Source organism: Solanum stenotomum, chromosome 8 (genome assembly GCF_019186545.1).
Source record: "Solanum stenotomum isolate F172 chromosome 8, ASM1918654v1, whole genome shotgun sequence".
Classification (NCBI taxonomy): Eukaryota; Viridiplantae; Streptophyta; class Magnoliopsida; order Solanales; family Solanaceae; genus Solanum; species Solanum stenotomum.
In genome coordinates this window covers 59833551-59846148 of record NC_064289.1, presented here as the reverse complement: position 1 = coordinate 59846148, position 12598 = coordinate 59833551, and the positions used below count along the sequence as shown (strand labels likewise).

General features: G+C 35.1%; 2 protein-coding genes across 5 annotated transcripts in view; one reads left to right on the top strand and one right to left on the bottom strand.

Annotated features, from left to right (window-relative positions):
- Positions 1–12598, bottom strand: part of LOC125874054 (protein TRANSPORT INHIBITOR RESPONSE 1-like) — a 285290-nt gene that overhangs the window by 186681 nt on the left and 86011 nt on the right. The gene's annotated exons all lie outside the window — the stretch shown is intronic.
- The window catches only part of LOC125874046 (putative late blight resistance protein homolog R1A-4), a 222351-nt gene that overhangs the window by 151402 nt on the left and 58351 nt on the right, over positions 1–12598 (top strand).

The window sequence follows — 12598 nt, the reverse complement described above, 5'->3', positions numbered from 1 at the left end:
ATATATATATATATATATATATATAATAATTACTTAGTCTTTTTCTCAAAAAGGTTAGTCAAAACTTTTGTTCTTCAATTAATTTAATAAATTGATTTAAATTATTATTTTAAAATGAATTAAATAAATTCTAATTAATCTTGTTTTATTAATATTATAATCACTTGTATTTCAAGTCAAATGTTACATTTTGGACCCCTTTTTCTAATAAATAAAATGAAATAAAATGCGTCATTTATTTAACCATTTTTCTCAAAGTTAACCAAATATTGTAAGTTATTATTTTTTATGTTAAATCATTATTTTTCTAAAAGTAGTCAAATATATTTTAGTCAAGTCGCAGGTCAACCGCGTGTTAGCGGACACTTCGAATGCTTAAACCCTTCTCGAAGTGTAAATTGAACCCCAAACCCTCTTTGATATTTTCAAATGATTTTTTCTGTTTAAATCTTTGAAAATTATAAGTTTTCTTAATTTCTTTAAAAAACTAAGTGGCGACTCTTTTCTAAGTTTTTTTTCTCAAATTGTTTTATACCTAGAACATTTCAAAAAGTGATTTTTCTAGAGATAGTCAAATTACGACACAACACCATCATAGGTAAAAGAGGTTCATACTTTTTAGATGAATCCTTTTCAGATTAGACTAGTGGATCTATAGGCAGTTCAGGTCCTATACCTTTGGCCGGGTATAGGATGCTCTGGCAGCGTGAGATTGATCGCTGTATCATCACTATAGCTCTTATGTGATGGTTGTCGATTAGATAAACTCCCACAAAAGTTATTGTATCTTTGTATACACACAGAAGTTAATGTATCTTTGTATACATATAGAAGTTATTGTATCTTTGTATACACACAGAAGTTATTGTATCTTTGTATACACACAGAAGTTATTGCATTTTTATATACATCAGTTCATTTGTATTTCTATATACATCTCAGGCTTATTGTATCTTTGTATACACACAGAGTTTATAGCATGTTTTAAATAGCCTTTCTTTATATCACACTTGTTTTAAATTGCCTTATATTGAAAGAAGTCAGTCAGGTTGAGTTGAGTTGAACCAGGTAAGCTTTTCCATTTCTTCCAGATTTCCTTCTAGCCTATGTTGCTTAGTTTTCCAGCTCGCATACTCGTACATTCAATGTACTGATGCCAGTTGGCCTGCATCTTATGACGATGTAGACATAGGTACCCAGGATCAGCATCCAGCACGCCGTTGATCCAGCTGAGCACTCCAGAGTCAGTGGTGAGCCTCTTTGCATTCCGGAGGACTCAATTATTTTGTTCTCTTAGTTTTGTTTTATTAGGATGTTGCGGGGTCTGTCCCAACATCCATCTCAGTATTATAGAGGCTTCATAGACAATCAATCGGTCAGTTAGTATTGAGTCTCTCATCTATGTATATATGTAAATATTTTATTTTGGGACTCGAGTTGCCTTTTAGGCCAGATTTTATCAGTTAAGTTATTTTATGTCCTTGCATTGCATGGAGTTATTCTATTGAGTTAGGTTTCCGCTGAGTTAAGAAAGCCAGGCCAAGGGTTCGCTTGGGGCCAACAATGGTCTTCGAGTGCTGGCCACATCCAGGGTGTAGGCTCGGGGCGTGACAACAAGAGTAACAAGAGCATTAAGAGGTGTGCTGAGATGGTATGTTACCAGATGACGTTCCAATTAAGTTATGATTTTCCATGTGTGCCTATATAGCGTAATTGAGTTGTTAATGTGGAATAGGTTCATAGCTTTCAAGTGTTAGCTTTAGACCTAAGGGGGAGATGAAAAGATGAGAGAACTCCCACAACAGTATTTTGTATTTTTATATACATCAGTTTATTTGTATTATTACATACATCTCAGAGTTAGTTGTATCTTTGCATACACACAGAATTGGCATCATGTTTTAAACAACTTTTCTTTATATTGCACTTGTTTTAAACTGCTTTATATTGAATTGAGTTCAGTTATAATGAGTTGAGTATCCAGAGTTTGAGTACCAAGAGTCGAGTGTCTTATTATTGAGTTGAATATTTTATCTTTGAGTTGAGTATCTAATCTCTGAGTTGAGTATCTTATCCTTGAGTACTTCTGAGTTGAGTAAGTTTGAGTAGTTTTGAGTATTCCTTGAGTTGAGTAAGTTTGAGAAGAGGTAAGTATGTTACCTTTTTATCAAGTTTCAAGCTTATGTTTTGTAACATCCAACAATTTGAAATAACTATGAAGAGGCTTAGAAGTGGAAATAGTCATTCTTGGAAAGAATTCAAAAATCTGGAAATTTGGTTAAGTATGGGAAAAAAAATAGTTTTTGGCTAACTTTGAGCAGTTATAAATCCTATCTCAGGATGAGTTAGGTGTAGTTACAGCTATGGTTGCGAAGCTCGTGGAATGATCTTTCCAACGCCACCGAGTTTACTTGATTCTGAGTTCGTATGAGTGAGTTATACCCTTTGGAAGTTGGGCAGTTGGCAGGGAAATTAGTCCGAAAATTTTAAGGGTATCTTGGTCTTTTCCCTAACCAATTATTTTGGTTATGTTAGTGTGTTAGACTGATTTTAGATCAGTTTGTCCCATTTTTTAAAGAGTGAAAGTAATGGTTTGAGAGTGAAGAGGAGAAGAAGAGGAGAAGAAGAGAAAGAGAAGATCAAGCAAGGTTTCATCAAAGATCGTCGTGGATATTGTCGGGGGTGATCCCTACAAGGTATGTGAGTTCATAGTGTTGGGGTTGGTCCTTTCCCCGACACGCCAAACCCCTTTTATTTTCAAGAAAAGATTGAATGTGTTGTTAAAGTTGTTGGTTGTGTTCTTGATGTTGTTGATTGTGTTGTGGAAGTTCTTGTTGATTTGGGACATAATTTGGTTGTGTTTTTGAGTTGAATCTCTTGTATGTTGAGGGATTTTATGATCCTTAGTGTTTGGGGTTGAAACCTTTGAAGTTAGGGTGGTTTAGAGTTGGGAAAAAGAGGGAGAAAAGTCAAATTTTATGGGGAAGGGGCTGACGCGTCGCGCCTGCCAGTGCGCCCCAAAAGGGACTCTGAAGTCCAACCTTTGGGGCGGTGCGCCTAGCAGAGCGCCAGCAGGCCCCTTTTGAGCTTCGAGGGCTGGCGCTCCGCGCCAAGGACGCCAAGTTTCCCCTTTCATTTCACCCTTTCCCATGCATGTTCCTTGGTATTGTACCTATGTTTCCTAGTTGTTTCCAACACTCCAAAGTACTTCTAAATGTCAAGGAGTCATCCATAAATGTGTGATCATATACCTTGAATCCATAATCCAATTCAAGGCGAGTTAGTATCAAGTCAAAGTGAAGTTAGAGTCAAGTCAAGCAAAGTTAAGAAGTAAGTCCAAGCAAGTCACTAAAACTTTTCAAGAGTCGTTATTAAACGTTTTACCTTCATTTTAAGGATCAAGTTTAAAGTCGAGTAAAGAGTATAGAGTCTAAGTTAAGCAAAGAGTCTCAAGTTTCAAGTTAAGTGAAGAGTTTAAAGTTGAGTTCATTTCTCAAAAGCTATTAGGGAACTAAGTATTCCCAAAGAAGTTTACAAATGTTTTTACATTTGAGTAAGAGGGGAACCATGTTTTCCAAAAGAGCCTTTGGGCTAAGTTTTGAATAATTACCTCAACTAAAGCAAGATGTGTTTAAAAACACTTATGAGCCAAAGTATTATTGGGAGTAGTATTGAGCACCGAATTGGGGACACGAGTTCATATTAACTCAACTCTCTATAAGAACCATGCGCCAACATGGCATTTGACGGGTCATTCTTTTTAGATGACCACGTAAGATTAAGCTAGTGGATCCACTAAGTTAAAGTAAGGTCCTATATCACCAGCAAGGTGTAGGATGGTCCTTGGGCAACATGAGGTAAAACGTTGTATCACCACTAGGGCTCATAGTGGTGGTTGTCGGTTAAAGAATCTCCCACTAAAGTTATATTACTTTTATATAAGTAAAGTTGAGTTTGTTATTGTTTTATCATTAACGAGCTAAGTTGTTTACACTATTTTACAAGCTTTATATATTGCATGTGTCTTATTGCTTTATATATTGAGTTTAGTTATTCATGAGTTGAACAGAGCCAAGGTAAGTGTTCTCTTGTACTCTTTTCAAGCTTAAGTTGTGGTTTAGCTTTCCATCTCACATACTCGTACATTCAATGTACTGATGCCAGTTGGCCTGCATCTTATGACGATGCAGATACAGGTACCCCGGATCAGCATCCAGCACGCCATTGATCCAGTTGAGCACTCCAAAGTCAGTGGTGAGCCTCCTTGCTTTCCGGAGGACTCGGTTGTTTTGTTCTCTTAGTTTTGCTTCATTAAGATGTTGCGGGGTATATCCCAACATCTATCTCAGTATTATAGAGTCTTCATAGATAGTCAGTTAGTTAGTTTTGAGTCTCTCATCTATGTATATATATAATATTCTATTTTGAGACTTGAGTTGCCTTTTTGGCCAAATTTTTATCAGTTGGTTGTTTTATAACCTTCCATTGCATTGAGTTAAGTTTCCGCTGAGTTAAGAAAGTCAGGCCAAGGGTTCGCTTGGGGCCAGCAATGGTTTCCGAGTGTTGGTCCTGCCCAAGATGTAGGCTCGGGGCGTGACATGTTTATGCTTTAGAATTCCTCTTACATGCTCGTACATTCCACGTACTGAGTCATTTGGCCTGCATCTTCTCATGATGCAGACACATGTATTCAGGATCATCAACAGGAGATTCGTTGATACATCCGGGAGTTCGAGTTAGCTATGGTGAGCCTCCTTGTTTTCGGAGGATTTCATCTACTTTTTAGCTTAGTCAGGATGTCGTGGGTCTTGTCCCGACTTCCATCTTTATCATTTAGAGGCTTCATAGATAGTCAATATAGTTGAGAAGTCTGTTCATTTGTTTTGTTAAATGTTTTAAAGACTTAAGTTGCCTATTTATGGTGAGTAGAATATATTATTTTTATTCTAAGTTCATTTGAGTTAAAATTTTGTAAAGTTAACTTTATTGAATTTTATTTCGGTTTTAAGCTTTTGCATGCTTAAGTTAGTCTTCCGCTTGTAGTCAGCTAGGATAAGGGTTCACTTGGGGACCAACAATGGTTCTTGAGTGCCTGCCACCTCCAGGGTGTAGACTCGGGTCGTGACAGTTTATCTTACATCCAACAAAGATTAAGTTCATATACTTATAAATAATTTTCAATTTATTCAACCAAGCATGATTCGTCCAAGGAAAAATAACAACCGTGTTATCACGTATATAAGGGTTGTATAATATATAATATGAAAAATTATTGGTCAAAAGTTAACATAAGGAAAAAGGATAGAAATAATTAATGTAATAACTATGAGAATTCATAATATTATAACTAAAGAATGTAAAAGAGTGTGAATAACATTTGCAATAATTAGTAATAACTTAGATAATTTATAATGTTATCACTATAGAATTAATGTGCAATAGATGAATTTCTAATAAATTTTATACTTACATAAATAAATAGGACTTTTAATTAATTATACTATTTTTTTTTATAGTTATTAGATTTTAATTTAGTGTAGGGACAAAATGAAAATGTTTATTCCATATTAATTTAGTGATGTGCACAAGTAGATACTTAAATTTGTATAAAATTAAACAAGTAGACACATACATATCAATCCGCATCCTACGTGGCATACAACCAGCACGCTAAATTTAGTGGATGAACTCTCACCTTTGTTGTTGTTGTGTTTTCTAGTGAAAATTGTCAATGTCTATAATGTGTTTGATGAATGAACTTTTATAAAATAGCAACCACTTTTTTTTTCTTGTTTCATTTTCAACAATTGGCTCTGCTTGTATTAGATTACAATTTACATGTCACATGTTGTCAAGACAAGAGACCGCAAATAACGTATTAAAAAAGACAATGAATTGTATTTTAATATTGAGAAAATACATAATTACCCCATTAAGGTAAGACCTGTTTTTTAAAAGACACTTCAACTTTGTAGGGGTCCTATTACCCATTATTTTTATTTAGAATAATTTATTGTCCCATTACGTGCCTACGTGGCATGTAGAGTGTAGTTCACTCTCTGATAGAGAGTGAGCTGAAACAAAAAGTTAATAAATATTTATTTAAGCATTTATTTTATTAGAAATATTATTTTTTTTCTTTTCTTTTATTTATTTTATTGTACTTTCTCAATTCTTTATTTTTGTTATCTTCTTCCCCAAATTTCAAAAGAACCAAGTATCTCTTCTCTATCTTCTTCAACTTAGAAGACCAATTTTTCTTCGCTCATTTTTTTCCTTGTCTTCTTGCTTCTATTTTTTCTTTTTTCTTATTTTGCCCTTATTTTTTCCCAAAATAATAATAATTGTAAACCTCCTTGATAACATTGTTCTTTTTCTAAAAAATAAATAAATAAATTGTTATGTAGATCTTTAGCATGTAAATTAAGAAATTTCTTTGATTTGAGAGTATTATAGAATTCCATTACCTTCATTGTAATGGAGTTTCGTTGCATAATTGTTGTAATTTTGAAAAGGAGATGGTAGATTGGAGGTGATTATTAATTTTCAATTTATAATTTGTTAGTAATTTTATTTTTGATTTAACAATAATTTGATGATATTAATGATGGAAATGATATTATAATAGTGACGTGATGAAGACTGCTCCGGAAGATTAACGAAGATGGTGTCTACGTAGAGGATTCCTGGTGATGAAGGACTGAAGAAGAACAGAGGAGGGTAATGAAGAAAGAGAAAAAGAAAATGAAGAAAGAAGAAGAAAGAGAAAAAAGAAAAAGATAATGAAGTTAATAAAATAAGAAAAAACAAAAATGAAAATAAAGATTAAAAATTAAAATTAACACGTGACATATTATAATTGGTGCGTGATTGAACTTCTTTTCTTGCAATTGAGGGTGGCTGAAAAATGGGATATTTACAACACTTTAAAATTGTTTAGGGGGGTATTAGGACCCTCGCAAAGTTGAAATGCCTTTTTAAAAAATAGGTCTTACTTTAATGAGATAATTATGTATTTTCACTTTAATATTTCATTCTTCATACCCATGAGCATGAGCATCTAAAAGCAAGCATTCAGACAAAGGAGCAGAATTAACAATTGATTAACGAATAGTATATTGTAAACTAAATTTGTACAAAATTAAACAAGTAGACACATAAATTTGTATAAATTTAAACAAGTAGACACATACATCTCAATCCGCATCCTACATGGCATACAACCAGCACGCTCAATTTAGTAGATGAACTCTCACCTTTGTTGTTGTTATTGTTGTTGTGTTTTCTAGTGAAAATTGTCAATGTCTATAATGTGTTTGATGAATGAACTTTTATAATATAGCAACCACTTTTTTTTTCTTGTTTCATTTTCAACAATTGGCTCTGCTTGTATTAGATTACAATTTACAGGTCACATATTGTCAAGACAATAGACCGCAAATAACGGATTAAAAAAGACAATGAATTGTATTTTAATAGCTGTGTCCCAATGTCAGCTGACTGACTGACTTGTTGAAACATATTTTTTTGTCATTTTCTTACTATATTCTCTTCCACACAAATCTTATCAACCTAATAGTTGTTGGAAAGACTATAGTCATACACACAAATAGAGAACACCCGTATCAGATTTTTTTCATCAACTGAAAAGGTTTAAACTTGTTATTTACATCAGATCCGGAGAATTTCAAAGGCACTGTCATGGAAAGAAGCATCTTAGAGGTATGTCATACAATACTTATATTTACTTGGATCATTAGTATCTTGTTATAATACATAATCAAAATTCAAAGGTAAAAAAATAAAATAAAATAATGCACGTAGATTCTCAAGTTAATTTCACCCATGATCAAAGGTATGTAATATGGCAGAATGAAACATGAAACATAACTAAAAGAGAAACAGGACATAATCATAACATAGGAGGGAACGTGAGTGACATATGAGTATAAAAAGGGAACCATAAAAGTGATAATAATACGCTGGAAGAAAGAGAGGAAGAGGAAGCAAACGACTTATCAGTATATAGGATAACATATTGCATGGTAGATATGTAGCTTGATAGGACTAGGAGAATAACATTTGGTCTTTTGGCAGGTGTCATTTTCTGCTCTTCGCAAGGACGCTGCCAATGTTCTGGATTTCATGGAGAGATTAAAGAATGAAGAAGATCAAAAGGCTGTTGATGTGGATATAATTGAAAAGCTGAAATTGAAGCTCACATTTATTTGTACATATGTCCACCTTTCTTATTCCGATTTGGAGCAGTTTGAAGATATAATGACTAGAAAAAGACAAGAGGTTGAGAATCTGCTTCAGCCAATTTTGGATGATGATGGCAAAGACGTCGGGTGTAAATATGTCCTTACTAGCCTCGCCAGTAATATGGATGACTGTATCAGCTCGCATCATCGTTCTAAATCAGATGCCACCATGATGGATGAGCATTTGGACTTCCTCCTCTTGAATCTCTATCATCTATCCAAGCATCGTGCTGAAAAGATGTTTCCTGGAGTGACTCAATATGAGGTTCTTCAGAATGTATGTGGCAACATAAGAGATTTCCATGGTTTGATAGTGAATGGTTGCATTAAGCATGAGATGGTTGAGAATGTCTTCCCTCTGTTTCAACTCATGGCTGAGAGAGTAGGACACTTCCTTTGGGAGGATCAGACTGATAAAGACTCTCGACTCGTCAAGCTAGCACATCTACTCTTGAAGATTGTTCCAACTGAACTGGAGGTTATGCACATATGTTATACAAATTTGGAAGCTTCAACTGCAGCAGAAGTTGGACGCTTCATTAAGAAGCTCCTGGAAACCTCTCCGGACATTCTCAGAGAATATCTGATTCATCTACAAGAGCACATGATAACTGTTATTGCCCCTAGCACTTTAGGGGCTCGAAACATTCATGTCATGATTGAGTTCCTATTAATTATTCTTTTTGATATGCCCAAGGACTTTATTCATCATGACAAATTATTTGATCTTTTGGCATTTGTTGGAGCACTTATCAAAGAGGTATCAACTCTTGTTCGCGACTTAGAAGAGAAATTAAGGAATAAAGAGAGTACCGATGAGACAAATCGTGCAACCCTAGACTTGCTGGAAAATATTGAATTCCTCAAGGAAGATCTCAAACATGTTTATCTGAAAGTCCCGGATTCATCTCAATGTTGCTTCCCCATGAGTGATGGACCACTCTTCATGCATCTACTACACATACATTTGAATGATTTGCTGGATTCCAATGCTTATTCAATTGCTTTGATAAAGGAAGAAATTGAGTTGGTGAGACAAGACCTGGAATTCATAAGATCGTTCTTTGTGAATGTTGAGCAGGGATTGTATAAAGATCTCTGGGAACGTGTTCTAGATGTGGCTTATGAGGCAAAAGATGTCATAGATGCAATTATTGTTCGAGATAATGGTCTCTTACATCTTATTTTCTCACTTCCCATTACCATAAAGAAGATGAAGCTTATCAAAGAAGAGGTCACTGATTTACATGAGAACATTTCCAAGAACAGAGGACTCATCGTTGTGAACTCTTCTAAGAAACCAGTTGAGAGCAAGTCATTGACAACTGATAAAATAATTGTAGGTTTTGAGGAGGAGACAAACCTGATACTTAGAGAGCTCACCAGAGGACCGGCAGATCTAGATGTCATTTCGATCACTGGTATGCCGGGTTCAGGTAAAACTACTTTGGCATTCAAAGTATACAATGATAAATCAATTTCTTGTCATTTCGACCTTCGCGCATGGTGCACAGTTGACCAAGAATATGACGAAAAGAATTTGTTGAATAAAATTTTTAATCAAGTTAATGGCTCGGATTCAAATTTGATTGAGAAAATTGATGTTGCTGATAAGCTACGGAAACAACTGTTAGGAAAGAGGTATCTTATTGTCTTAGATGATGTGTGGGATACTACTACGTGGGATGAGTTAACAAGACCTTTTCCTAATGGTATGAAAGGAAGTAGAATTATTTTGACTACTCGAGAAAAGGAAGTGGCTTTGTATGGAAAGCACTACACTGATCCTCTTGAGCTTCGATTGCTAAGATCAGAAGAAAGTTGGGAGTTATTAGAGAAAAGGGCATTTGGAAACGAGAGTTGCCCTGATGAACTATTGGATGTTGGTAAAGAAATAGCTGAAAATTGTAAAGGGCTTCCTTTGGTGGCTGATCTGATTGCTGGAGTCATTGCTGGGAGGGAAAAGAAAAGGACAGTGTGGCTTGAAGTTCAAAATAATTTGAGTTCCTTTATTTTGAACAGTGAAGTGGAAGTGATGAAGGTTATAGAATTAAGTTATGACCATTTGCCACATCACATCAAGCCATGCTTTCTTTACCTTGCAAGTTTTCCGAAGGACACTGCAATGACAATATATGCATTGAATAGTTTATGGCATGCTGAAGGACTTGTGGAACAGACAGAGATGAAGAGTGTGGAAGAAGTGATGGATGTTTTATATGGATAACTTAATTTCCAGTAGCTTGGTAATTGCTTTCAATGAGATAGGTGATGACCCGACTTGCCAACTTCATGATCTTGTGCATGGATTTTGTTTGATAAAAGCAAGAGAGGAAAAGTTGTTAGACCAGAAAAGTTCAAGTATACCATCTTCTTGTTCAGATTTGATGCCACGTCAAATTACCATTCATTATAACAGCGAGTTATTGGGGCTTAACAATTTTGTCCTGTTTGATTCAAACAAGAAAAGGCATTCTGGTAAACACCTCTATTCTTTGACCATAGATGGAGACGAGCAGTTGGCCGATAGTGTTGCTGATACATTTCACCTAAGACACTTGAGGCTTCTTAGAGGGTTGTACCTGGATTCCTCTTTTATCAATGTGAAAGATTCTTTGCTGAATGAAATATGCATGTTGAATCATTTGAGGTTCTTATACATTGGGACACAAGTTGAATCTCTGCCTTTATCTTTCTCAAACCTCTGGAATCTAGAAAGTCTATTGTTGGATAACGAAGGATCAACCTTAGTACTATTACCGAGAATTTGGGATCTTGTAAAGTTGCGAATGCTGGGCATGACTGCTTTCTCTTTCTTTGATATGGATGCAGATGAATCAATATTGATAGCAGAGGACACAAAGTTAGAGAAGTTGAAAATATTAGCGAAACTCATTCTTTCCTATTCGAAAGATACAGAGGATATTTTCAAAAGGCTTCCCAATCTTCAAATGCTTGTATTTGATCTCAAGGAATCATGGGATTATTCAACAGAGCAATACTGGTTCCCGAAATTGGATTGCCTAACTGAACTAGAACACCTCAATGTATGTTTTGAAAGTTCAAACACAAATGACAGTGGGTCCTCTGCAGCCATAAATCGGCCATGGGATTTTTACTTCCCTTTGAATCTGAAAAAATTGTATCTGGTTGACTTTCCTCTGACATCCAATTCACTATCAACAATAGCGAGACTGCCCAACCTTGAAGAGTTGTACCTTGGTCGTACAATCATATGGGGGGAAGAATGGAACATGGGGGAGGAAGACACCTTTGAGAATCTCAAATATTTGAAGTTGCATGAAATGACACTTTCCAAGTGGGAGGTTGGAGAGGAATCCTTTCCCTCCCTTGAGAAATTAAAACTGGACGGATGTCATGAGCTTAAGGAGATTCCACCTAGTTTCGGGGATATTAGTTCATTGAAAATTATTAAACTTGTAGAGAGCCCTCAACTTGAAGATTCTGCTATGAAGATTAAGGAATATGCTGAAGATATGAGGGGAGGAGACGAGCTTCAAGTCGTTGGCCGGAAGAATATCCTGTTAGCTTTTGAGCATTATGGTTGAAAAGTAGATTGTATTTAGAAAACTTATAAGTTTTTAACAAAAAATATAATTTTAAACATTAATCTTGTACACCAAAATACTATTCTTATCACTGCTTTCTTTACTATTTTGGCAGATAGATTCATTGATTTATGTTTTTGCTTTTCTTACAATAGCAGAATTTTCTTACTTTTCTGCCACTAGGTATCTCTTTATTTTTTTCTTTGCATTCACACACACAATAATTTTCTTGCTTATAAGCCGTCTGAGGAGGATTTGACGTTTACAAGTTTCTATGGAAACCTCACGTTAACATCAATAATAATTAGATTCACAATCACATATTTATAATTATTAAGTCGATAACTTAATACACATATGTATAGGATTTTGACAAAAGTTGAGGGATTCACGTGAATTCATAGATTACGCTGTGGATTTGCCTATGGCTGTCCAAACCTCCTTTGTGTCAAACTTGGTCTGAAGTCCCATCTTATGTGCTCAAAGCACAATCGTTCAACCTCAATCAAGGTACTGATTTAAAACGACATTGATAATATTGTCACAAACCCAACGAACTTTCATCACAAAAGCTAGCCCGTGAAGTGAAGAGGTTATAGAAAGCTTATAAGCACTCATGACTTCCTCTCCTCAGAACATTCAACCAAATTAGGCTGAAATCCCACTCTGAACGAAAATAAGTGTTTGTTTATCAAACTGACTCGTACTAGAACACTGAAATACCTTCTACTAAACGTTCAACAAATGGGATTTCCAGCACTCAAA